This window comes from Dermacentor variabilis, chromosome 7 (assembly GCF_050947875.1).
Source record: "Dermacentor variabilis isolate Ectoservices chromosome 7, ASM5094787v1, whole genome shotgun sequence".
NCBI lineage: Eukaryota > Metazoa > Arthropoda > Arachnida > Ixodida > Ixodidae > Dermacentor > Dermacentor variabilis.
In genome coordinates, this window is record NC_134574.1 from 177,313,833 (window position 1) to 177,338,506 (window position 24,674).

Consider the following 24,674-nt stretch of genomic DNA (forward strand, 5'->3'; position numbering starts at 1 on the left):
GAAGCGCGGTAAATATTGCTACTCTCCATAAAATTGATGCCTGCCTAACTACAATGCATGTCAACAGCACAAGTATGATTAAGACCACAAATGAGAACATTTGTGCGCTAATTTATACACTAGAATAGATCACACTGCTGGTTTCACAAGCAAATGCATGAAAGACATGAAGCTATTAGAAATGATGCATTATTTTTCTGCATGAACGTGATGCACCGCTTAACTCCTAGAGAAACAAATGTCCTCAGGTGAACAAAACTGAACAGCAAGAACATTTGGAACCAACAGGTACGAAATATGAATGAATTATCGTGTGTGCAACTGTTTAATACATTAAATTAAGTAGTTGAGCTTCAGTTTATCAAAGGGTTAGTCGGTTCTATGGACTAAAGAACTTGCAGGCGAATTCGAAAAAGATGTATTGATAAGGTCACTCAGTCACCGATGGCTACGGCTACAACGAGATGAAAAATGTGACGTGCGTTCCGATATCGTTTTCTCTTTCGTGAATGTTTGTGTAATGATGGCCTCGCAACTAAAAGTTCATTTCGGAAACGGCAATGGAGGGTCCTGACTGCCCATATGTAATGCAGCAACTAGTTCGTTAACTTGTGTCCGCCTGTAAGTTAACGAGAGCAATATGACCTAAGGATTCAGGTAGCGCTATTAAACGACTCACCGGTACTTCTGTCCTCAGTCGCAGAATACGGTTCCCGTTTCGATGCCGACGCATGATTCCCGACCGAAACGTAGTTTTCGGGCTGGCATGTCCGCTTGCAAAGATGTCACTTCACCGCAAGTTAAATAGCGCGAGACATCGAAGCCCAATGAACTAGTTTTAGCAACAAAGAAGCAACCAGTCTAATATCCGTGTCACACGGGCATTTGGAAGGCCTCCCAACCGATAGTCAGTTGACTCAAAGGTCAAGTTTGAGCTACTACACGTGCGGTTTCGAAGGCCGCCGAGTCAACAGTCTATCGAGTCCACTCTATCGAAATCTCGATGGCCTTTGAGCAACGGAAACAGAAACAATGCGAACATGCCATCTCGTTCACAGTGTGCTCGTACTATCAATTAGAAAGAACAAATCAAACCAAAATGCTCTAGAAATAATATATATGAGTGTTATTAATTATTCAGTAAAGTATTTTTGCCACTTGATATGTGCGAACTGCACATACTCTCGACAACAGCGACATGCAGCGACGCAAACGTTGCCGCAGTTTCGCTATGCAACAACTTAAAAACTAAACATATATGTATGCAATGTATAAACATTTCTTTAAATGTAAAAACAAACATAAAAGAAATTTTAGTGCTTTTAAGTGGTTTTAATGTTGCCTAACTTTTCGTGACATGAAAACGAGAGTAAGGATCCGCAGCGCCACACAATTTTACGAGAAACACCTGAACCGCTCAACGGCTTTTCGAAAGTGCCGTGTAGCAGCGCGACAACTCCTTTGAGTCGATATAGTTGTGGCATTTCGAAGGCCGTCGACTGGAAGGCCTTCCAAATGTGCCCGTGTGACACAGGTATAAGTATACGAACGAATGAATCCGTGACGCCGTGCACTCGAAAATACCGGTAAAAAATTTAAATCCAGGCCAAAGGTCACGTGGTAGATCGATGATGCTGAAAGCTATTTGGGTTTACAATGACAAAAAACAATAAACTTACTGATAAAACGTACAATATATGATTAGCAATGACATTTTTGTGCTCTTTTTATGTAATAAAAATGCTTCGGTAATTGCAGGAGAAAGCTTGTAAGAAAATAGCGTTTATTACGACGCCTCTAACGAGAGATATAGAAACTAACCCAGACATCCCTTGAGTTCTTCTACTATGCTGGTTTTATTAGCAGCGGCGCACGGTCGATTTTTTCGCCCTCGGTGGCGATTTGTTGAACTTGAGAGTGTGCGGGGCCTGCCATGGTGTAACTGACCGAGCGCCGCCGAGCACACGCTTTCATTTCCTTTTCAAGGTGACGCGCATGCGCAGATCTCGGCGCGGCGGCGAAACCGGCTGCGCGCAGTGTCTCCATAGGTGGAGTTCTGTGATGCGGGGTCCATTTTTCGCCGAGCAAGAACAGCTTCATTGCTAAAAGAAAGCAGGAAAGAACACTTAATAAGCAATGCGAAATTCGAAAATCTCAAATGAACAGGAAACCAGTTTTTGAATATGCACAAAGCCACCAGCTTATGTGGAGTACGCCCTTGCTATGTACTCCAAGTGAAGTCGTTAACGCAATGCTTGGGCACATATGAACGTAACAATCAACATTCCGCAGAATATTACCACTAATAAATGAATTGCACTTTGAAGGTGCTCGATCTGAAATCCGCAAGATCTTGTTCATGCGTTTAATGTGTTGAGCTCATCCTGCATTCTCAAAAGCCGGCTTTCAGAAAGCAAGCTCGCAGCCACAATTTCTCTAAAGACAACATCAGCTTCAGTCCCAAGATAGGGTTGACCTGCAGATATTGTGTATAATGCATGGAAAACATCATGAACACTCTCACGTTTAAGAGAACAGATTGGTGGGCAAGTTGGTACCGCATAACTTGAGGCAAAGCGCAAAAAAAAAAAAAAAAAACACGAGGACCAGAAAGCGCTGTGTCTTCGTTTTCATCTCTTGTCCTGTGTTCTTGCGCTTCGCCTGAAGTTATGCAAAAAAAAAATCTAACTCTTACGTGTTAACCGGGGCTCACTCATGCAGCCATGAAATTATGTTATGCAGACCGATGATATATTGGAGCAGGTTTCGTGAAGTGTTTCATGCTTCCAAGACTTCTCCAATTGTGATAGCTGTCTCCACTACACGAATAAGCGATGAGAGTAAAAAAAGAACTTCAACATGCCAAGAATACGTTGACCATTTGCAAGCCACCAGCAGACTTTTGGGCTCCTAGCTTGCCTCGTGCAGCTCTACTATGCCACAGTACTTTCTTCGCCCAGTACCAGCCACCTTAAGAGGCAATGTGTTCAGAGCCCTTGCCATCTGTTTTTCTGCTTTGGAAACAGTTTACCATGTGTTCAGTTGACGTCGAGAGAGGGGACACCAAACACAGTGCGCCATTGATCTCTAATATACTTTGCTGGATGCCGCTCGCCGCGCTGGACGCAGGTGAAGCTAGTGAAAATGCGGTGTCGTGCAGCGGCTTGTCCCTGGAAGCAGGTCATATGGTGCACTAACTAGTGCGTGCGATTAGATAACATTGCTGCTGCAAAAATTTTTCTTCGTGGTTTTGCATATTTTAGGAGATGCTGTCTACACATGTCTGGTGAGCGCTTTTACGACAATCTGAACCTGTATATGATAGTGTTTTCTTACAGAAAGCGTTTTCTCATTTACAAGTGTTTCCAGTGCGCGCCACTTATGTTAGCGACGCTGTGGGCGCTGCCAATGGAAAAATTCTGTACATCTTCTCGAAACACTGCTCTGGCCTGCTTGGTTTGTTTACGGCACAACAGGCAGGTATTTTAGGGGAAGAAATGCCACACACCCATTCAGACGAAGTGCTGCTGCAAAGTCGTGAAGCGCCAACTTCCGGGACCAGGTCGGCTTCAGTTGAGGGTGCTCGATGTGCTATACACCCCTGTAGTAGAGATAAGTGATGTGGAACCTTTGATATTGGCTTTCCTTTCTGGTCAGAACCCTAGCAACAGCTCACACCTTACTTTTTTGAACCTGCAACACGTGCAGAGGAAGTCACATTACTGTGCGTTGATTCCATGGCTTTATTTTTCTAAGCGAACTGCCTACAAATTCTATGAAATCACTAAAAAATACAGTTGCCACATTTTTACTACTATTGCTAGAAAGGCAGGCTAGTTGCTAGACGTGTTAAACATGTTACCAGCCCTCTGACAGAATGCAACAATAGAAGCACACACTGGAAAGCTACACTACAATTTAAATTTACTTGACACTGTATGAGCATACACTATGGTTACTGTATGCTCTAGCCCTGTGCCTAGTGAAATTTAATTCTCAAGCGTTTATGGTATATTTCTACTTATTCTGAGTCTTCAAACTGCACAATCAATGTTCCAAGTTTACACATTGTTAGCTTTTGACTGCCTATGTAATCCGTTTCCTACTTACACACGCAGTAATCCCACTGCAATAACACAAACAAGTTAGAAAAAGAAATGCCGTGATAATCTTCCATATTAGCTGAGGGCAGCAGCAATGGCCAATAGCACATGGTTGAAGCTACATAAATATTTACTTTTCACACAGCTTAATTGTTCAGCAAGCAATAAAGAGGTACGCTCTGCACCTCTGGATGACCAATGCAATCTGTCTACTTGAGGCTGCACTGAGGCTGCTGCTTAGTACTGTTCGACAGTTTATAATAATAATAACGCCTTTATTTTCCATCCCACGGATGTGGGAGGCAGAGGGAAAAAGCTAGATTTCCAACTTGACGAGCTCTCGCCTCCCCGATACAGATACGATTTTTATAAAAAAAAAAGGCAAAGAGTACAAGCATATGAGAACAGAAAGAAAGGAATATGAGAATGCACAAACAAACGACAATTTTTACACAAATGTACAGTGCCAAAAAACAAAGCGATGTGCATTATATCATGTCGCACATTTCAAGCAAAAAGTGCCCCCCTTTCGCGTATAACTGAAACAAAATGACGCAAATCTGTGGGCCGAATGCATTGAAGATTTAAATTGTAATTTTGGCGCAGGTTTAAGAAATATGGATGAGTGTTTCTGAGCATATGTTGTCCGTAACCTGTTCTGAATGAATGTATGGGCCAAATATCGGTGTTTCTGGTTGCGTACGTGATATTTCTTTTCTGCAGTGATGCCAGTTGTGCAATGAACGAGACATTGTTTTTGAGCTCGGTAATGTATTTAGAAATTAAGCGGTATGCGTACAGATTATGAATCGGCATTATGTTGTCTTTCATAAAGAGCTGTTTAGATGGGTGGCCATAAGCTACATTGTATATTATTCTGAGCATTCTTTTCTGCTGAACATTGTAATGGTTGGGGTCGGGGCATAAAATAGATGGGAGCTGGCCCATGCCGTCATCCAACTTATCCACACTGAGGATGTTGTTGAAGGGAAGAACTGCTTCTCATCGAGAGCGAGGAATATGGGATTTATTTACAGTGTCTACATGAGAACTACGAAGGAACAGCGCCAACGAAGACGATCACAAGTGGGGAGAACGACACAGGATACATGAGAACGTTACAGTTCATCAGTCTAACATGACTGAAAGAGGAATGCACACTGAGGAGTCGCCAACGGCTCCTTAAATACACTCTGTCCTCCCTAGATCCCTAGGTGAGGGAAAACGGCAGTTCACCGCCAATTCGGAGCGTCCAACGTCATCGTAGCCAACCGGCCTCTGAGGGGGAGGGCCCACGCACTCACTTCCGCCCAGACTGCACTGACCACGCAGAGGTGAGTGGGTTCTCGCAGACGCCTCCCAGAGTCGACTCCGCAGACAATGGCCGCCGCATCTGTCCGTTGACCGACAACTTCTAAGCTGCGTGAGACGGCACCGCAAAGCATCTCATTCCAGGAATTCCCCCGCTCCAAACATACCTTGACGGTGACGGCGTACACACTAACAAAACTTGCTCCGCCGACTGCGGCTAGCCATCTCGGCGCCGTCCCCATGTTGACGTGGCGCATTCGTGTCCTCACAAAGTAGGTCGTCGCCGCAGACCGGCCGGCGTCGAAGGGTGGTTAACTCGAGCGTTGTAGTCCTAACAAAGTGAGTCATCGCAGCGGGCCAGGCAGATGTCGTCCTTTCAAAGCGAGTCGTCGCAGCAGACATGGTGGCGCCTTTTCCTTCGTGGTTCCCCGAAGATCGCCAGCCCCCGCCGGCCGTTCGTAACAACGTCTAATTTTCGTAGATTCGTGAGGGATGTTCCCCCCCAGACCAAATGACAATAATTTAGTTGGGAAGAGAACAATGAATTGGGAAGTAGCATTTTCACTTTTATAGGGAGGAGGTGCTTATGGAGTGTAAATCGATCCAATGAAATGTGGCAGTTTAGATGATACGTAATTTTTATGATCACCCTATGTCATTTTCTCGTTGAAAAGTACACCTAGTACTTTAAAGGAATGTAATATCTCTATTTTAAAATTATTAAGGATGATATCATCGTTAATATGAACATCCTTGTTTTTTTTTGACGGTAAATAATGGCCTTTGTTTTGGAAGTGTTAATTTTTAGAGCGTTATATTTTGTGCACTTCTCAAGCTGCCCGAGTGCTGTATTTGCTTTCATGACCATGTTCGAGGTGGATGAGGCTGAAAACAATTAGCTGGGGTCATCAGCATATATGACCGTTTTAGAGCGCAGCTCTTTGGCGTCCGTTCCTGGGTTTCGCGTCGTCGTCGGCGTTGTCGTCGGCCTCGTAACCAGCTCCGCCCCCCTTTCATCCCCCCAGCGCTAGCAGCGACCGACTGATACCGCTGGATGCCGCTGACGCCGCTAGAGAGTCAAGATAACGTGACTGCATAGAACACCGTCGCCGCCATGCAGAAAGAGGAGGAAAGGGTCCCCCCCCCCCTGTTCTTGTGTGGCGGATAGGGTGCTCTTCACTTGCCGACGCGCCGGTTATTTCACGTAGGCCCCGGCACGTCGACGAATACGTGACCACCTTCCCACGGCTAGACCTGGTTCTTAGCGCTGCGGAAGCGAGGGTATCATATTGTTTGTGTCGGCATCGGCGGCGTTGTCCCTGAAACCAACTCCGCAGCTGGGGTTGACTCACTATCGGCGTCAGCGGCATCAGTCAGTCGCTGCTATCTCTTCCCTCCTCCCTTTATCGTGTTGTCCGCTTGCTGCGCGCGCTTCTGCCCCCATCGTTTGCCACTGGGTGTACACGCCGCCCCCCTCCCCCCTCTTCCTGCGAGTCTCCGGTTGTCAAAGCGCCGGCTCGAACTTAATTCCTTTCTTCGCTCCTCCTCCAATGCAACCCCTGTGCGGTGGCAATCAGAGAGCCAGATCGGTGGCGGCGGATCTGTATATGTGCACCGCCCGAGCCGAAATTGCCGCTGCCGTTCGCCCTGTGCGGTGGCAATCAGAGAGCCAGATCGGTGGCGGCTTGACATAAAGACAAACAGCAATTTCCTAACACTTATGCGGGAGAACATCCCGTTCCTCTCGCTCGTAACGCGTCCCACGGCTGTGACAACCTCGCGAGGCACTTGTATAGATCTCGTCTTTGAGAATCAAGCATTGGTGTACCAAGTCGAACATATATCAGTCTATTTCTCCGACCACAAAGCTTCCTTCATGACTGTCAAGAACTGTTAGTGGAGTCTTTGTTAAAGGAATACGTGTGAAAAATAAAAAAAAATTCTGTGATAGCGCATACATGTGTTGCTCGATTTCTTTGCCTCAATCTATCGAAAAGGTGAAACAGCTTATTTGCTGCGCTCAAATTTCGCATTAGGAAATAACGTAATCGTCGGTAATTTTTTATTTCTCTGTCTATCTGTGTTATGTCGTTCACGTATATATTAAGAAGGAACGGGCCCAAAATGCTGCCTTGCGGCACGCCGGAAGAGGGACCTTTAACCAATTTGGATCGGTGACCGTTTATTTCAACATACTGTTGTCGACTTCCGAGATAGCTGCTCAGAAGTACCAATGATGTTCCTCGAAAGCCGTATACTTGAAGCTTTTTCAAAAGTAACTCCTGGTTCAAGTGATCAAAAGCCTTCGAAAAATCTACATATATAGGCACCCTCCAATCGTCGGGCGGCGCCACCAGCGCGCTGCCATCTGCGCCACCAACGGAGGTGTCGCCAAACACGAAGGCGCTCCGTTCGTTGTTGCCGCCGTGCTTGCATTGCCGGTATTGCTTCCCGTGGGTCGCGCATCCCTGATTTCAACGCTTCTGAACGGTGCAACGCGCTAGCTTTTTCTGTGGACATCGTTCTGCTACGTTTGCAGCAACCTTCACTCTTGGATTTGCCATTATCGCTTGTCAGCATCCAGTGAGAGACCGCCAACACCCGCGATGTCGCGGGTTCTGCATTGCGGCTTCAAGTCGGTTGACGGCCTCGACCAATACTTTCGGCCATCTATACTACGGAAAGGACGCCGCTTCCGAAACTTAAGAAGTCGCACAGATATTACACCCAAGTGCAAATTTTAATGTACTTGCTGAATGTAAAAAAATGTTTTTTTTTTTTTTGTCTACTCGAAGAAAGAACACCTAATTATTCATGTTGGCAGGGATGACTCCTTTCTGCAAGAGGCGATACCAGGCCTTGAGAAGTTTTTTTTCAGCTGGCTTCTGCCTGCTGCAGCAAAATAAAACGTGTTCATTGGGATCTGCATGTAGTGCCAGACTTTGCTTGCCACACGTGATGGAAGAAAACAGTTCACATTTTGTACTCCTGCTGTGCAACATTCAATGTCCGATTTATTCATACATAGCTGACAATGGTACAAAACCATTAGGTAGTTGAAAAACATGACCATTGTGTACCACTTCTCCCACTTCATGTGAAGGTATCATAAGCAGTTGCACTAAAAACATACAGCCTTACGCCTGGCGTACAGCCTTACGCCTGGCGTCCCTTCACGACTGTGACAGTCTTTTACAGAGCAGTACCTCCGCCCACTTTTCTTCTTCACAGCTTTGGCAGGGGGCTGATCACACGAGTCCAATGACGCCATCGGACCTTCAACAGGCGCACATGTTCTCTTTCGGGTGCGAAAGACAGAAGCTCTAAAAGCGCACGCTGAACAACGGAGGCAATGGCAGCAAAGGGTCTCCGCGCGCGCGCGATTGCCTGGAACGCCTTCACGCTTCTTGCTTCGGCCGCCAGATGGCACGGCCTGTTCTGCAAACTGCATTGCAGGGTGCCTATTCCTAAAGCTAAATTCCTGTCATAGAGATATTTTAAAATGTATTCTTTTTGTTCTAATAGAGCGAGTTCGGTGGTCCGGTGTTTGTGAAAACCAAATCTTGAAGGTGTCAGTATATCATGCTTATTACAGAAATTATTCATCCGGGTCAAAATTACCTTCTCAAGCCCTTTCGAGAAAACAGGCAGTATTGTCAAAGGCCTATAGCTTGCAAAGTCATTCTTGTCTCCTTTATTATAAACAACTGCTACTCTTGCAATCTGCATTTGCTGAGCAAAGACACCATTTGCCAGACATAGGTTGAATATATGGCTGAGACACGAAGCTATTACATCAATAACATATTTGACAGGTTTCACCTTAATACCGTCTTTATCGCAGCTCCCAGAATTATTTAAAGCAAGAAACACGGTCTCTACTTCGTACTCAGTTGCAGGAGTTAGGAAAGATGTCTGATCTACGGTACAATTTATGAAGTTCAGAGCCATCACATCATAATAATTTCTCTGGAGATCAATAAAAAAATTATTAAACGGATCATCCAACTTCCTGCCCGACAATTCATCTTTCTGAATAATTTTATAACTTTGTTTTATAGGGAGGGAGGATTAAGCACACTTTTGAACTTTTTCCACGTCACGTCAGTCCTAGAGGTTGAGTTATAAATGAAATTGCAATAATGCTCATCTCTAGCGGTTCTGATATCTTTCGTTAGTTTATTAGGAATGCATTTGTACGTTTTAAAGAGATCAGAATCGCGAGTTTTCCGGAACTTCTTATACAACCTATCCTTCACTTGGATTCTAGTAAGTAGTCTTGGCGTTATCTAGGGCTTATGTATCGTTTTTGACTGCGTAAGGTACTTGTAAGGAAATGATGCATTATATAATTTCACCAAGCTACTCAAGGATAAGTTGTATGCATGATCTGCTTCTGTTTCGCACAGCACATTGCTCCAATCAAAATTATTTACTCTCTGTCTGAAAAGTTATAAGTTTTTAGGTGTTATGTCATGGAACTGAACACGCTCTGTGCTCTTTGGGCTTGTATTGTTAGTTTCAAGGTACATATATATGGCATTGTGATCGCTGACATCACCGCATATTACTCCGGCTTTGTAAGAAGGTGTGTAGCTATTTGTTACGAATAGGTCAAGTAGTTTTACAGATGTAGCGGTAATTCGGGTAGGGGAACTAATAACATTTCTGCATCCAAAGAACAGAATGAGCTGCTCCATTTCTCTTTTAACGGGAGTATCGGTAAGCATGTTGATATTGAAGTCTCCGCCCATTATAATAGTGTACTTGTGATCACGGACAAAAGCCAGTAAAGACTCCAAAAGAAGAAACCAGTTGCGTGCATCTCCGCTCGGGGGCCTGTACACAACAACAATAGTTCTGTCCATTTTTCATGACAGGAGTTTATAGTGTGTGTGACTGCATGAGTAGGTCGGCAAGATTTCGCATGAAAACTGTTTTTTACAACCACTACTACACCGCCCCCATGGTCAGTAATTCTGTTGAAGGGGTACATCAATTTTTATCTCAACTTAAAGGCGTTTGAATTATCAACGTAGCACATTTCCGTTAACATTACAAAGTCGAAGTGCGACTGGATTTCAGAGAACATCTCGAGTTGAGCAACCTTATTTCTGGCGGACTGTACATTCAAGTGAAAAAACTTTGAAAAATTTGAGTATAGATTACAAGATAGTTTGCCAAAATCTGAAGGCAAAACATAATCAGATTCAGCCATGGTAAACTGTGGGACCAAAGTTAGAACAGGGGATCGAACGAACTAAATGAGGGGATCTAGGTCATCCTCGTAGCGGACGTTGATAGCCTTGTCACCGTCTTTCTGGCGAACATATATGTTCCCACTTCGATGCCACGCGTAATTGAAGCCACGCGCTCGTGCCCAGTCTTTCATGTTCGCAAGAAGTGTCCTGTTTCTTTTCGTCAGATTTTCAAGGATGTCACATCGCTCATTCAATGTTTAGTTCCTTTCTTTGTTTCATAAGCGCCTCTTTTGTAGACTGCTTTCCGAAACGGACGATAATTCCTGACACTTTATCTTTAGCGGCTGGCAGCCTGTGAATAGCGACAACATCATTATCGGTCAACTCCGGGATTTTGATCTCATTCAGACAGCGTGTATAGTTTTCCTCGCAAAAATACGGATGTTCGCATAACAAAAAATATGGAATTCATTTACCTTTGAGAACAGGTTTTCTTTTTCAGTTACCGGGATGCCGTGAAACTCGAGATTCAGTTTCCTACTTTGCCATTCTAGCTGGTCAACCCCTTTCATAATCTGGGAGGTATCAAAGGTTTTTTTCTTGGCTTTCTATTGTTTGTTCAGTTCGCCTATTTCTTTATCGTGACGACGCATGTGGGTCAGAATTTCGTCATACTGACTTGACATCAGCTGAAATGATTTCTCGATACTTTAAACAGTATCTTTAAGCGTTGCAAGTCCGTCCACCTTTTCATTCAGAGCAACCAGGAGTGTTGCTAAGTCAGCTTCAATATTGGGCTTGCTTTCTTGAACACCCTTCGTCCGGTCCGTTCTTCAAGTAGGGCACCGCTAGGCCTTTCTCCATGACTCGTCTCTTGACTTAAATGTGTTCTCAGATACATTAAAACAATTTCCAAAATGATATCGGTAGCCACACTTCGCGCAAAGCAGTCCTTCATTATCCAAGCACACGGCGTTACAACACAAACAGATCTCTTTTTCCGTGGAAGCCATGGAAGCCATGGCAGGGAAAAGAAAATATAAAACCTTTACAGCATTTGTTGTCACTACAACAACGCTAAAAAGCCAAGGCAGCAGTGGCAGCAGTTTTACACGATTGGTAAAGTCATCATCATCATCATCATCATCATCATCATCATCATCATCATCATCATCATCAGCCTGGTTACGCCCACTGCAGGGCAAAGGCCTCTCCCATACTTCAACAACCCCGGTCATGTACTAATTGTGGCCATGCCATGCATGCAAACTTCTTAATCTCATCCGCCCACCTAACTTTCTGCCGCCCCCTGCTACGCTTCCCTTCCCTTGGGATCCAGTCCGTAACCCTTAATGACCATCGGTTATCTTCCCTCCTCATTACATATCCTGCCTATGCCCATTTCTTTTTCTTGATTTCAACTAAGATGTCATTAACTCGCGTTTGTTCCCTCACCCAATCTGCTCTTTTCTTATCCCTTAACGTTACACCCATCATTCTTCTTTCCATAGCTCGTTGCGTCGTCCTCAATTTGAGTAGATCCCTTTTCGTAAGCCTCCAGGTTTCTGCCCCGTAGGAGAGTACTGGTAAGACACAGCTATTATATACTTTTCTCTTGAGGGATAATGGCAACCTGCTGTTCATGATCTGAGAATGCCTGCCAAACGCACCCCAGCCCATTCTTCTGATTATTTCAGTCTCATGATCCGGATCCGCCGTCACTACCTGCCCTAAGTAGATGTATTCCCTTGCGACTTCCAGTGCCTCGCTGCCAATTGTAAATTGCTGTTCTCTTCCGAGACTGTTAAACATTGCTTTAGTTTTCTGCAGATTAATTTTTAGACCCACTCTTCTCCTTTGCCTCTACAGGTCAGTGAGCATGCATTGCAATTGGTCCCCTGAGTTACTAAGCAAGGCAATATCATCAGCGAACCGCAAGTTACTAAGGTATTCTCCATTAACTTTTATCCCCAATTCTTCCCAATCCAGGTCTCTGAATACCTCCTGTAAACAGCATTGGAGATATCGTATCTCCCTGCCTGACGCCTTTCTTTATTGGGATTTTGTTGCTTGCTTTATGGAGGACTACGGTGGCTGTGGAGCCGCTATAGATATCTTTCAGTATTTTTACATACGGCTCGTCTACACCCTGATTCCGTAATGCCTCTATGACTGCTGAGGTTTCGACAGAATCAAACGCTTTCTCGTAATCAATGAAAGCTATATATAAGGGTTGGTTATATTCCGCACATTTCTCTATCACCTGATTGATAGTGTGAATATGATCTATTGTTGAGTAGCCTTTACGGAATCCTGCCTGGTCCTTTGCTTGACAGAAGTCTAAGGTGTTCCTGGTTCTATTTGCGATTACCTTAGTAAATAGTTTGTAGGCAACGGACAGTAAGCTGATCGGTCTATAATTTTTCAAGTCTTTGGCGTCCCCTTTCTTATGGATTAGGATTATGTTAGCGTTCTTCCAAGATTCCGGTACGCTCGAGGTCATGAGGCATTGCGTATACAGCGTGGCCAGTTTCTCTAGAACGATCTGTCCACCATCCTTCAACAAATCTGCTGTTACCTGATCCTCCCCAGCTGCCTTCCCCCTTTGCATATCTCCTAAGGCTTTCTTTACTTCTTCCGGCGTTACCTTCGGGATTTCGAATTCGTCTAGACTATTTTCTCTTCCATTATGGTGGCGTAGAGGTAGAACACCCGCCTCGCGTGCAAGAGGTCCGTGGTTCGAATCCCGGTGCCGGCAATTTTCCACCGGATTAAAAAAAAATCCGCGTGTTGATAAAATTGCACGAACAGGCCTGGAGTGTGGCCTGATCCCGGTGACCAGAACCGGTAACGCACTCCCTCACCAGAGCAGGATTGGCCACCCTGGTGCAGTACTTGGCCACAACCTCCTATGAACACAACAACGTGTTGCATGCGGCGAGAAAAATCTGACAGTTTTCTTCTAAAGGATACGAATATCTAAAGCGAAAGCTTTACTGGCCGCGAACTTGCGATTTCGCCGTGGCGGTGCTCCGAGGAGGCACATGACGTCACAACGCGCGCCTCGCCGCGGATATTTCTCTCTGTCTCGCTCCCTAGTCGCTACTGCGCATGCGCCACTAGTAGCACCAAGCCACAGGTGTTCCGCAGCTGCGCAGCGCCGCGTCTCTCCGCCGCCGCCGTTTGGTATGACGTCACACCGCGTTCCTCGTTGTTGCCCTTGCCTCCGCTCGCTTCACCAGCTGCGTCGCATGCCGGATAACATGTCGGAGGATTGAAAAGGAGAGCTCGCGTGCGCCGCAACTACAGTTGAGGCGGCAGTATGGACGGCGACAATACTGATAAGCAGGAGGAGGCCTGGAATCGACATCGGAACGAGATGAAGAGCCGCTATAGATATCTTCCAGTATCTTTACATATGGCTCATCTACACCCTGATTCCGTAATGCCTCCATGACTGCTGAGGTTTCGACTGAATCAAACGCTTTCTCGTAATCAATGAAAGCTATATATAAGGGTTGGTTATATTCTGCACATTTCTCTATCACTTGATTGATAGTGTGAATATGGTCTATTGTTGAGTAGCCTTTACGGAATCCTGCCTGGTCCTTTGGTTGACAGAAGTCTAAGGTGTTCCTGATTCTATTTGCGATTACCTTAGTAAATACTTTGTAGGCAACGGACAGTAAGCTGATCGGTCTATAATTTTTCAAGTCTTTGGCGTCCCCTTTCTTATGGATTAGGATTATGTTAGCGTTCTTCCAAGATTCCGGTACGCTCGAGGTTATGAGGCATTGCGTATACAGGGTGGCCAGTTTCTCTAGAACAATCTGACCACCATCCTTCAACAAATCTGCTGTTACCTGATCCTCCCCGGCTGCCTTCCCCCTTTGCATAGCTCCTAAGGCTTTCTTTACTTCTTCTGGCGTTACCTTTGGTATTTCGAATTCCTCTGGACTAATTTCTCTTCCATTATCGTCGAGGGTGCCACTGGTACTGTATAAATGTCTATAGAAATCCTCAGCCACTTGAACTATCTCATCCATATTAGTAATGATATTGCCGGCTTTGTCTCTTAACGCATACATCTGATTCTTGGCAATTCCTAGTTTCTTCATCACTGTTTTTAGGCTTCTTCCGTTCCTGAGAGCATGTTCAATTCTATCGATATTATACTTCCTTATGTCAGCTGTCTTACGCTTGTTGATTAACTTCGAAAGTTCTGCCAGTTCTATTCTAGGTGTAGGGTTAGATGCTTTCGTACATTGGCGTTTCTTTTTTTTATTTGTTTTTATTTGTGATACCCTCAAGGTACATAATTGTACATTGCAGAGGGGAGGGGCGAGAATACATTCGAAGAGTGAAAAATGCAGGATTAGTTCAAGGACTTTCCAACGAACAAAAGCAATATAAAAAAGTAGTAATACATTCATAACAAATATCAGAGGCTTACATAACATGAAAATACACAAAGAATACACTTTAGCAAGCAGACAATGTTCACGAATAAGTACATAATCATGCCTTTTGCTACCATACATTATTTTATGTTGATTAGTGCATTCTTAAAACGAGTGGGGTCACTGATGCTTACTAATGATGTTGGTAGGTTATTCCAGTCGACTGAAGTCCTAGGAAGGAATGATTGTGAGCACGCGACGGTGTTATGACGGTGTACGTTAACTTTATGTAAGTGGTCACGACGAGCCGAATAATAAGGCGCAGGTTGGATCCAAAGAGGGCGAAGAGATGCGTTGTGGCAGTAGATTTTATGAAAAAGGGAAATGCGTGATTCTTTTCTGCGAAGAGATAATAATGGAATTTGAAGGGTTCTCTTCATTAATGTAACACTAGCAGTGCGATGGTAGTTAGCTAAGATGAAACGAACCGAGCGATTTTGCACAGATTCAATTTCGTTAATTAATGTGATCTGATGAGGATCCCAAACGGATGAGGCATATTCTAATTGGGGGCGGACGTATGTCGTGTACAACAGCCGTTTTAATGAAACTGGCGCAAGCGAAAAATTTCTCTTCAAATATCCTAAGGAGCGGTTAGCTTTAGATATTACATACTGTACATGCTGCTTCCAAGAAAGATCGCTAGTTATATGAATGCCAAGATAACGGTTGCATGTAACGGATTGAAAGGGGCAGTCATTAAGGGCGTAGGTGGGGCAAGTTGTGTTAGAACGAGAAATCCGCATAGATTTGCATTTATTAATGTTGAGTTCCGTGCACCAAGTGAGGCACCAGTTAGATATGTTATTTAAATCGGATTGAAGGGTAGCTATATCAGATGCATTAGTCACTTTTCGATATATAACGCAGTCGTCAGCGAATAAACAAATTTGTGAGGAAATGTTATCAGGTAAATCGTTAATATATATTAAAAATAAAAGAGGACCAAGAACAGACCCTTGTGGAACACCGGATTCAACTGGAGCCGCTTGAGATGTGGAGTCATTAGTTACAACAAATTGGGAACGAGAAGAAAGGAATGATTGGATCCAGCTGAGTACTCCCGGGTCAATGTTGAGTGCGCTTAGTTTGTGTAGTAGCAGTACATGTTTCACTTTGTTAAAAGCTTTAGAAAAATCCAAAAAATATGCGATCAGTCATAAAACCGCTATCAAGATATACATGTAAGTCATTAGTGAAAGTTACCAGCTGGGTCTCACAAGAAAAAAATTTGCGAAAGCCATGTTGACTGTTAGAGAAAAAATTATTTTCTTCAAGAAAGTTGACAAGGTTAGAAAATATGATATGCTCCATAATTTTGCATGGTACTGAGGTAATCGATATGGGCCTGTAGTTAAAAGAATCTTGAGTTTCGCTAGATTTGTAGATAGGAATAATCTTTGCTGTTTTCCAGTCATGAGGCAAGGATGAGGACAGGTACGATTGTGAAAAAATGCTCTCGAAGATGATAGAGGAATACTCACTTGTATTTTTTAGAAATTTCGTCGTGATTTCGTCTATTCCACAAGAAGACGTAAGTTTAAGAGTGTCTATTATTTTTTTTATGCCAGTAGAGTTAAAAATTACGGGATCCATAGGAAAAAAATTGCAGCATGGTAGCCTAGGAAGGTCGTTATCATGTGCTGAAGGAGTGAAAGCTTTTATAAATACATTATTTAAAATCGTAGCGCAGTGCTGCCGAGGTATAGGCTCACCGGAAGACGTGCTAAGTGATATGATTTTCGATGCACTAGGCCTTACTACATTCCAGAAGCTTCTTGGATTATTGATGAGCATGTTCGGAAGGGTATTATTGAAAAAAGAAAATTTTGTATTCTTTATTGCAGATGAGTAGGCCGAGGCAGCTTCTTTGTAAGCAGACCATTTAGCCTGGCTTTCCGTCCGCTTAGCGGTGCGAAAAAGACGTTTTTTTCTGTTAGATAGGCGTTTCAAAGATTTAGTATACCATGAAGCATTGTTATTAGAAAAAAACGCGCCTCTTCGGAATAAACTTGTTAACAAGATCGTGAATTTTTTCTTTGAATATATTCCAGTTAGTATCGAGTGAGCGCTCAGCAACTTTAGGCAGGTAATTATCAAGGAAAAGAGCAAGTTCGTTGTTGATAGCGGTGAAGTTGCCGTTTTTATAATCACGAATGGTTTTAATACTGTTTTGGGACGGTATGATTGCTAAGCTAATGAAAAAATGCAAGACGTCGTGATCACTCAAGCCGGGTGAGTGTGTAACCTTAGATATGATATCTGTTGATGATGTTAAAACAAGATCTAAAAGAGATGATGTGGTGTTCGTTACACGTGTAGGGGAAGTAACTACCTGAACCAGGTTGAAATCAGCACATATCTCTACAAAATGCTTTGATTCTGCGGAAGCTGTATTTAGTAAAGGACACGTGCTTGACCAGGAAATATTCGGGAAGTTAAAATCGCCCATAAGTAATATTGGCGTTCCGGGGAAGCGAACACTTACCTGGCGAAAGCAATCGTACATGCTATCGCAAAAAGTAGGGGCTGATGATGGTGGTCGGTAACAAACACCGATCACAACTTTTTTGAAATTTACAGAAATGCAGCACCATACACATTCAATGTTACATGATATGGCTACAGGGAAACAGTCAAAGCATTCATTAACAGCAATTAAGACACCACCGCCTAGTGTGTTAGCGCGATCAGTACGGTAAATATTATACTTTTTATTGCAGTAGAATAACTCCGAGTTTGTTGCTTTACTCGTCAACCACGTTTCGGTTAATGCAATTATGTCTGCATCACAATCATTTATTAGGCTACAGAGATCATCTTTTTTAGGTAAGAAGCTACGAATATTAGTAAAAAGAACCGGTAGTCTTGATATTATAGGATCGAGGTCCCTACCCCTCGCGTTATCCTATGGGTGCGCTGTTAGAACATTGCGGCCTGATCTTAAGGATAGAACAGACGCCGTGGCATCATCTGAGGTACTACTTAACGGCTTCAATTCACAGACCTTTTGCTCACTGGCGTCGTATACATAGCATTTTTTACCAATTAGTAGCTTGTTATATCTTAATTTAAATGGTACGTTCTGGCTTTTTCCGTATTCGATAAGAGTTCTTCTGGCGTAACGTGTAGCGGGACTGAAATCTTCACTAACAGAGTTACTCATTTCTTTTAGCATGGGGCGGTTCGATAATATTTCTTCCTTCGTTTTATAGGCAGCAAAATTTACTATCACCGGACGAGACTTCCCTGGACTGAATCTACCAATACGATGTGCGCGCGATAACTGTCACTAGTTATTCTGAGGCTTAGAGTGTTTGTTAGAATGTCCAGTATCTTTTCCTCCGATTGAACAGCGGATTCGGTGGCGACGTCCGTTAAACCATAAAAAAGTAGATTATTTCTACGAGAGCGGTCTTCCGCATCATCCAGTCGGGAGCGTAGGAATGAAGCGTCCTTTGCTATATTCCCCACCGCTTCACGCACGTCACCGAGTTCATGCTGCCATTTCTCAAAACTACCGGTCTGATTTTCTACCGTCGCAAGTCTTTCTTTAATTTCTGATATCGCTTCCGCCACCGTTTCCTGATGAGTTTTTAACTCTGTAAAGTGTCCAGCATCGCTTTTTGGTTATCCTCCATTCTTTTAGACCTTTGATTCAAATCGCGTAAGGTTTTGAGAACTTCGGATAATGTATCTGATTGTTGTTCTCTCGGAGGACCAGGATTACTCTCAGCGTCACCGCACAAAAGCAATAACAAAGAACAAAAAGGACCAAACACTGCTTCTGGGCATGGAAGCACGATTATAAATGGATCGTCGGTTTTTAATCTTGATATGGAAAGGCAACTGACCTGTGGAATGAACAAAAAGATGCGTGAGGCCATCATTCCTGTCGTGCGTCCATGCCCACTGAAGATTTCGTTCGGAGCGCTGGCTTTAAGCTGACTCGCTATCGGCGCAGCCGAAGACGCTGAAGATGCGCAGTGCATATCAGGTGACAAGTGACCAGTGACGTAACCACCCTGCCAGAGGAGGGCGGCAGCGTACGGAGACATGGAAGCTGGGAAAGCACCCGCCATCGCAGCTTCGTCGTAAGGGTCACCAACTGTACCGTTGCCGGTGAGGCACTGGTCGACAGGGAGCATCTCATTTGGTGGCAAGCAGCAGTCGCCAGGATAAGATGAGGCAGGTGAGGCACAGATGTCTTGAAACTTTGCTTCCGTGGTTAACGAACCGTTGTAGAGCGCTCCACCGTGACGAGAGACAGCATGACATTCCCAGCCAAGGACCAGGGCACCGAATAACTGTGGAATGAACAAAAAGATGCGTGAGGCCATCATTCCCGTCGTGCGTCCATGCCCACTCAATCAGATCTTTCGTCTCCTGCGATAGTTTGCTGGTATCCTGCCTAACGGAGTTACCACCGACTTCCATTGCACACTCCTTAGTGATGCCCACAAGATTGTCGTTCATTGCTTCAACACTAAGGTCCTCTTCCGGAGTTGAAGCCGAATACCTGTTCTGTAGCTTGATCTGGAATTCCTCTATTTTCCCTCTTACCGCTAACTCGTTAATCGGCTTCTTATGTACCAGTTTCTTCCGTTCCCTCCTCAGGTCTAGGCTAATTCGAGTTCTTACCATCCTGTGGTCACTGCAGCACACCTTGCCTTGGTACCTTGGTACCTTGCACCTTGGTAAAGTGAAGGTGCACAAATCGAAGACTAACCTGCAAAAACGCAGAGCATGCGAATTAGACAGTGCTGGCTGTGCTAACACGCTGCCACTGCTGCCAAATGGTGGTTCGATGTTCTTGCGTCCCTTCTTATACTGTGACAGTATCAACCGCGCTGACGTCGCTCTCCAGCCGGCATGCGCATGGGGTTCTTCTTCATCGCTTGTAGGGCTCGCTCTTGAGTGTGTTACGTGCTTTGGGCGTGGCCGGTTCGCCGCATCTCCGACGCGTAATAAACGTCGTGATAACTGCTGCATCACAGTATATAGAGGGCCAATGTAATTCCCAGTGCACCAGCATCTGAGTGCCGCAAGTTTGTTTACGTTGGCACGTAGCCCAGGGCTCCTCGCTCACTTAAACATATAGTGTATTATTAAGCGCAAAGCACTTATTTTGAGAACATTGCAAACGCACGCACATATTTGAGCGTATGATCAGTGTTACAAGGCCCGTGTGCGCGGCACACTGCGACCGGGATAGAGGATGCGTATATATATATATATATATATATATATATATATATATATATATATATATATATCTACGATCTGTTATTGCAGCTTTTGGTAAAAGGCTTGCTCTCACATTTTGTTGCGCATCTTCATAATGCGCGCAGTTTGCGTGTTCAACAAAATATTGCTAGTACAAACTTAGTGAGTACGAGAGCTCATTCAGGCAGCGTGTATAGTTTTCCTCGCAAAAATACGGATGTTCGCATAACAAAAAATATGGAATTCTGTCTGTTTCGGGCAAACCAGTGTCGCCACTGTACTATAGTGAAATGTCCGTAAACGTTGAAACGGGGAGCACTTCCCGTATATTAACGGAAGCGCTTGCCGTATTTTTTATAGACATACTTTCCGTATATTTACCTGCAATTCATCCGTATAAGGACGGAATTTTTTTACGTAGCGGCGTGCCATGCTTGCGCCGCGAGCACGCGCCGGCCGACCTTATTTTTCTCATTTTTTTTGCAGTGCCGACCGAGAGCGCCGACCTTTAGCTGCGTCGGTGGGCGCTACAAGTCCGTGCACAAAGCTGAACGCTGCTGTCGTTGTCAAATGTATTTAATTTCGGAACATACTGTTGGGCCCGTTGGTTGGACCTATATTGTTGGCTTCCAGTGGGAAAGTCGGCGCAGACAAAAAGAACAAAGATGACAGCGCCCTATGAGCCGAAGTTGATTGGTTGTGTCGAAGACAGGCGTGGTAATTGAAATAAACCAAACAAGATAGTGATGCGATGTACCAACGAAAATTAGTTGACTACCAATGTTTAAGCAAAACGCGATGAACGGGACTACTAACGTGTGTATTATGAGGCGGCGGTTTGGCTGCAGACCTCCTTTGCTTTAGCGAGTGTGCCATTCACTGCTTGGGCCCCACGTGGCGATAATGAGTATGCCCAGATGAGGAAGATAAAGTGTACATGTAGCGCTCACACTATTTTCACTGGCGTGCGAAAGCGATCATTGATTCTTACTGCTAGTATTGTTCTTATTTTAACACGCAGGGAGGACGGAGACGCATGATTCAAACCGTGTTTACCACATTAAATTACAAAGTGTTTCAGGAACTCGCTCGACACACGTACTGCTTCTAGAGCACGCGCGCGTGAGCGCACACACACGCACGCACGCACACGCACGCGCACACGCGCACACGCACACGCGCACACGCACACACACATACACCCTTTTTTTCCCCACTTTGACGATCCTAGCGCTAACGCATTACTACCGCGTTCGTCAGGAGAATTTATTGAAGCACGAAGAGTGAGCCACTTCGTGCATGTGACGGGACACAGTGATTAATGCCGGGCGAGTTGCGCTGTACGGTGACCGTTGTCGTAAACCGCCGCCGGCATCGACACAGTTTTGTTTGTCTGATTCTGTACTATCAATCATTTGCAAATAGGCGAATTTTAACAGGATCATCTACTATGTTCACAATATCATATTTTTTTTAAGGGCAAACGCCTCAGGACAATTTCGACATACTGCTTCTAATCCGCTACTATACGGAGACCGATCATACAAATGTGGGAGTCCCAACCTGCTGTACTATATAAATTATCATGCGGGACTATATACGTCGAACGCTTCCCTAAAGTAAGAAAAAATATGAAGTCTGCTTAGTTACCTTTATCAAACGTAGAAGTAAGAAAATGGGCTACTGGGTCAATTGCGTAACGGTTGGGAGCCCTTTTCTGAACCAGTGCTAAAATGGAGTTAATGATGTGCTGCGCTATTCTTAAAATTCAAATATGCAAGCTGTTGCGATATGCTCGATTAGCAAATTTCCTCTACTGACCTTCTTACGGCGATCTCGTGGGCGCTGCCATATTTTATCACGTGGTGACACGTCCATTGCTTGCCTCAGCTGCCTGCGTTGCCTCTGTGTTTACAATGGATCCACATGACGCCGGTGCGGCTGTGCAAACCTCTATTTCGGCGGATGTCTTACACGGTGACGGGCGACAAGCGGAGCTTGCGCATCAGCTTCAAAGGACATGTAAGCACTTTTGCAGCTCATTGTGGTTTGTGCAAACGGTGCGAGCCGCGTATACGGCGCTTGTAATAAAAGCGGTGCCAAAAATGTATTCGAAGCTATCCTAACTTTCCGCTTATGAATTGAGTCAGTAACAGTGTGTATCGCTCTTATTTATTTAGCACATACTTTTAAGCAGCTGCTTATCACGTTCCTGAGGTAATAAAGTTGCGTGGGCGGTTGCTATCTGATTGTTTATTTTCAGCCCGATCACTCGCGGGTCCGCGCAGTTGCGATAGATTTGTTCTTGCTGTGCACAAGGCTGGTAACCTAGATGTTCTGTACGTTGTAATAGCTTTTAGCAAATACGTATTATCGCTAGTCACTCGCGTACTGTGTGGACCGTTACGACACGTTCAGTTCCGAACATTAGTGTGCGTTTGGTGAAGTTGCCGTCACCTATGCATACTTCGGCGCATTGATTCAAGTGTACGCCCGTTCGCTTATTCTTGATAGGTTGGCGACAAGGTGAGCGTAGGTTTGCGTGTGAGTTGGGGCAACACCACCTAAATAGCACAAGGCATATTCACTCCCATCCATGACGTCATGCTACTGGCCGGACTGCCATAGAATCTAATGAGTATGGTCCCAAGTACGCCGCGGTGTTTTTAACGTCACCGCTTTCATCACTCCAGCCTTGGCAATGTAAATTTCGAGCGAGTAACATGACATCATGGATCGGACTGAACAGGCCTTGTGCTATCTAGGTGGTGTTGGTTGGAATGGATGTGTGTAGATAAAGTGCGAGAAACTTCTTATATGCCACGAAGCGGCGCTACTCCCTTTGTCAATGTATAACGGGCGGTACTCACTCGTGCAGACGTTCCGAGACTGAAGTCCTTTCCTTGGAAGTTAGCGCTACAGCGTCGGCGGATAAGTAAATTCCTTTCAATCCTCGAGGAAAGCCGTGCATCGCGAAGAGCCGGCAATACAGGCAGACCTTACGTAGAAGGGGGCCATGAACTTACACACAGATTCATTCCATTCCTTAATGTGCCAGTCACAATCTTTGCAGCCAACCACTGCACACATCTTCACTGCTCCATACATTGCAGCATGAATGGAGCACAGTGCGTTAGCGAAAACCCAGTTGCGTTTCCGACAGATGATCACACAGAATCAGGGCAGAAGAGGTAATGGTTTCGTATTCGTGCGCTTTCGCTGAGGCACTGTGCGGCGAGCACCGTAAATTTAGCAGAATGCGTTGTTGGGCAAGTTGGTTCATTGTATTCGGAAAGATTGGATGCGCTTTGTAGACGATCACAAGGAAGAAGACAGCACAGGCGCAAACTAACAACTGAGGTTTATTCGAGGGAAACACTTAAATATCAAATAACGCCAGCGCAGGCGCATCAGGGTATCAGCAGCAGAAAAGAAAAGAAAAAAGACAAAATCAGAAAAACCAATGGCGTGGCTCAGCTAATCATATTATATAGGAAACGTGCCTTCCTATTGTAAAGCATGACTGATGTGTCACTGATGCATGCTTGTCCCTTCTTTCTTATATAACATGCCCCTAGAAGTTCTCGTGCTTTTTCGTTACTGCACTTGCGCAGGATCTTAACCTGGTTGAGCAGAGGCCTGCATTTATGATCTAGGCAATGCATGGGTAAATGACGTTGCTCCCTGTTGTTTAATTGACCTTTCGTGTTCTCAGATTCGCACGTTGAAACAACGGCCCGTCTGGCCTATGTAGGTTTTGCCGCATGTCAGGGGAATCTGATAAATAACGTCAACTTGGCAATCTAAATGGGGGTTCTTGTGTTTCACGCCGCAGCCACCTTGCTTCTTTCTGGCGTGAAGTCTCCCAATGCGGGCGCAAAGGTGACTCGCTTGCAGGGAGCCGAGAAAACGAGTGGGACACCGTGTTTGGTTGCTATCTTCTTCAGATTGTGTGTAGTTCTATGAACATATGGAATTACGACTGGCTTTGAAGCCTTGTTGGCAACATCACAGTTTACTTTTCGAGGCGCTTTTAGCCTCTTTTCGAGCGTTTCAACCACTTCCAGCACAACCACATCAGGGAAGCCAGCCTCTTTCAGCCTAGAAATTTGCATGTCGAAGCTGGCCTGCATGGCATGCGTACATAAGTAAGTAAGCTACGACGGAAGAATCCACAGAGCATCGGAATACCCGAAGCGCAGTTGTAAATAAAGAGCGGCCTTGAGGAGCGTGCGCGAAACTGTGGCGGCGGAGGCGTCGTCGTCGACGGCCGATCTCCACATACGCACGTCACTAGGGGCACTGTCGCTGCCAGCAAGTGTAGGGGAGGAGGTCAAACTCTCGAACCCGGGAGCCGATGAACAGCCGCGTCG

General features: G+C 44.9%; 1 protein-coding gene across 1 annotated transcript in view; it reads left to right on the top strand.

Annotated features, from left to right (window-relative positions):
• LOC142588542 (uncharacterized) overlaps positions 1–24,674 on the top strand; it is a 320,432-nt gene that overhangs the window by 39,715 nt on the left and 256,043 nt on the right. The window lies entirely within an intron of this gene.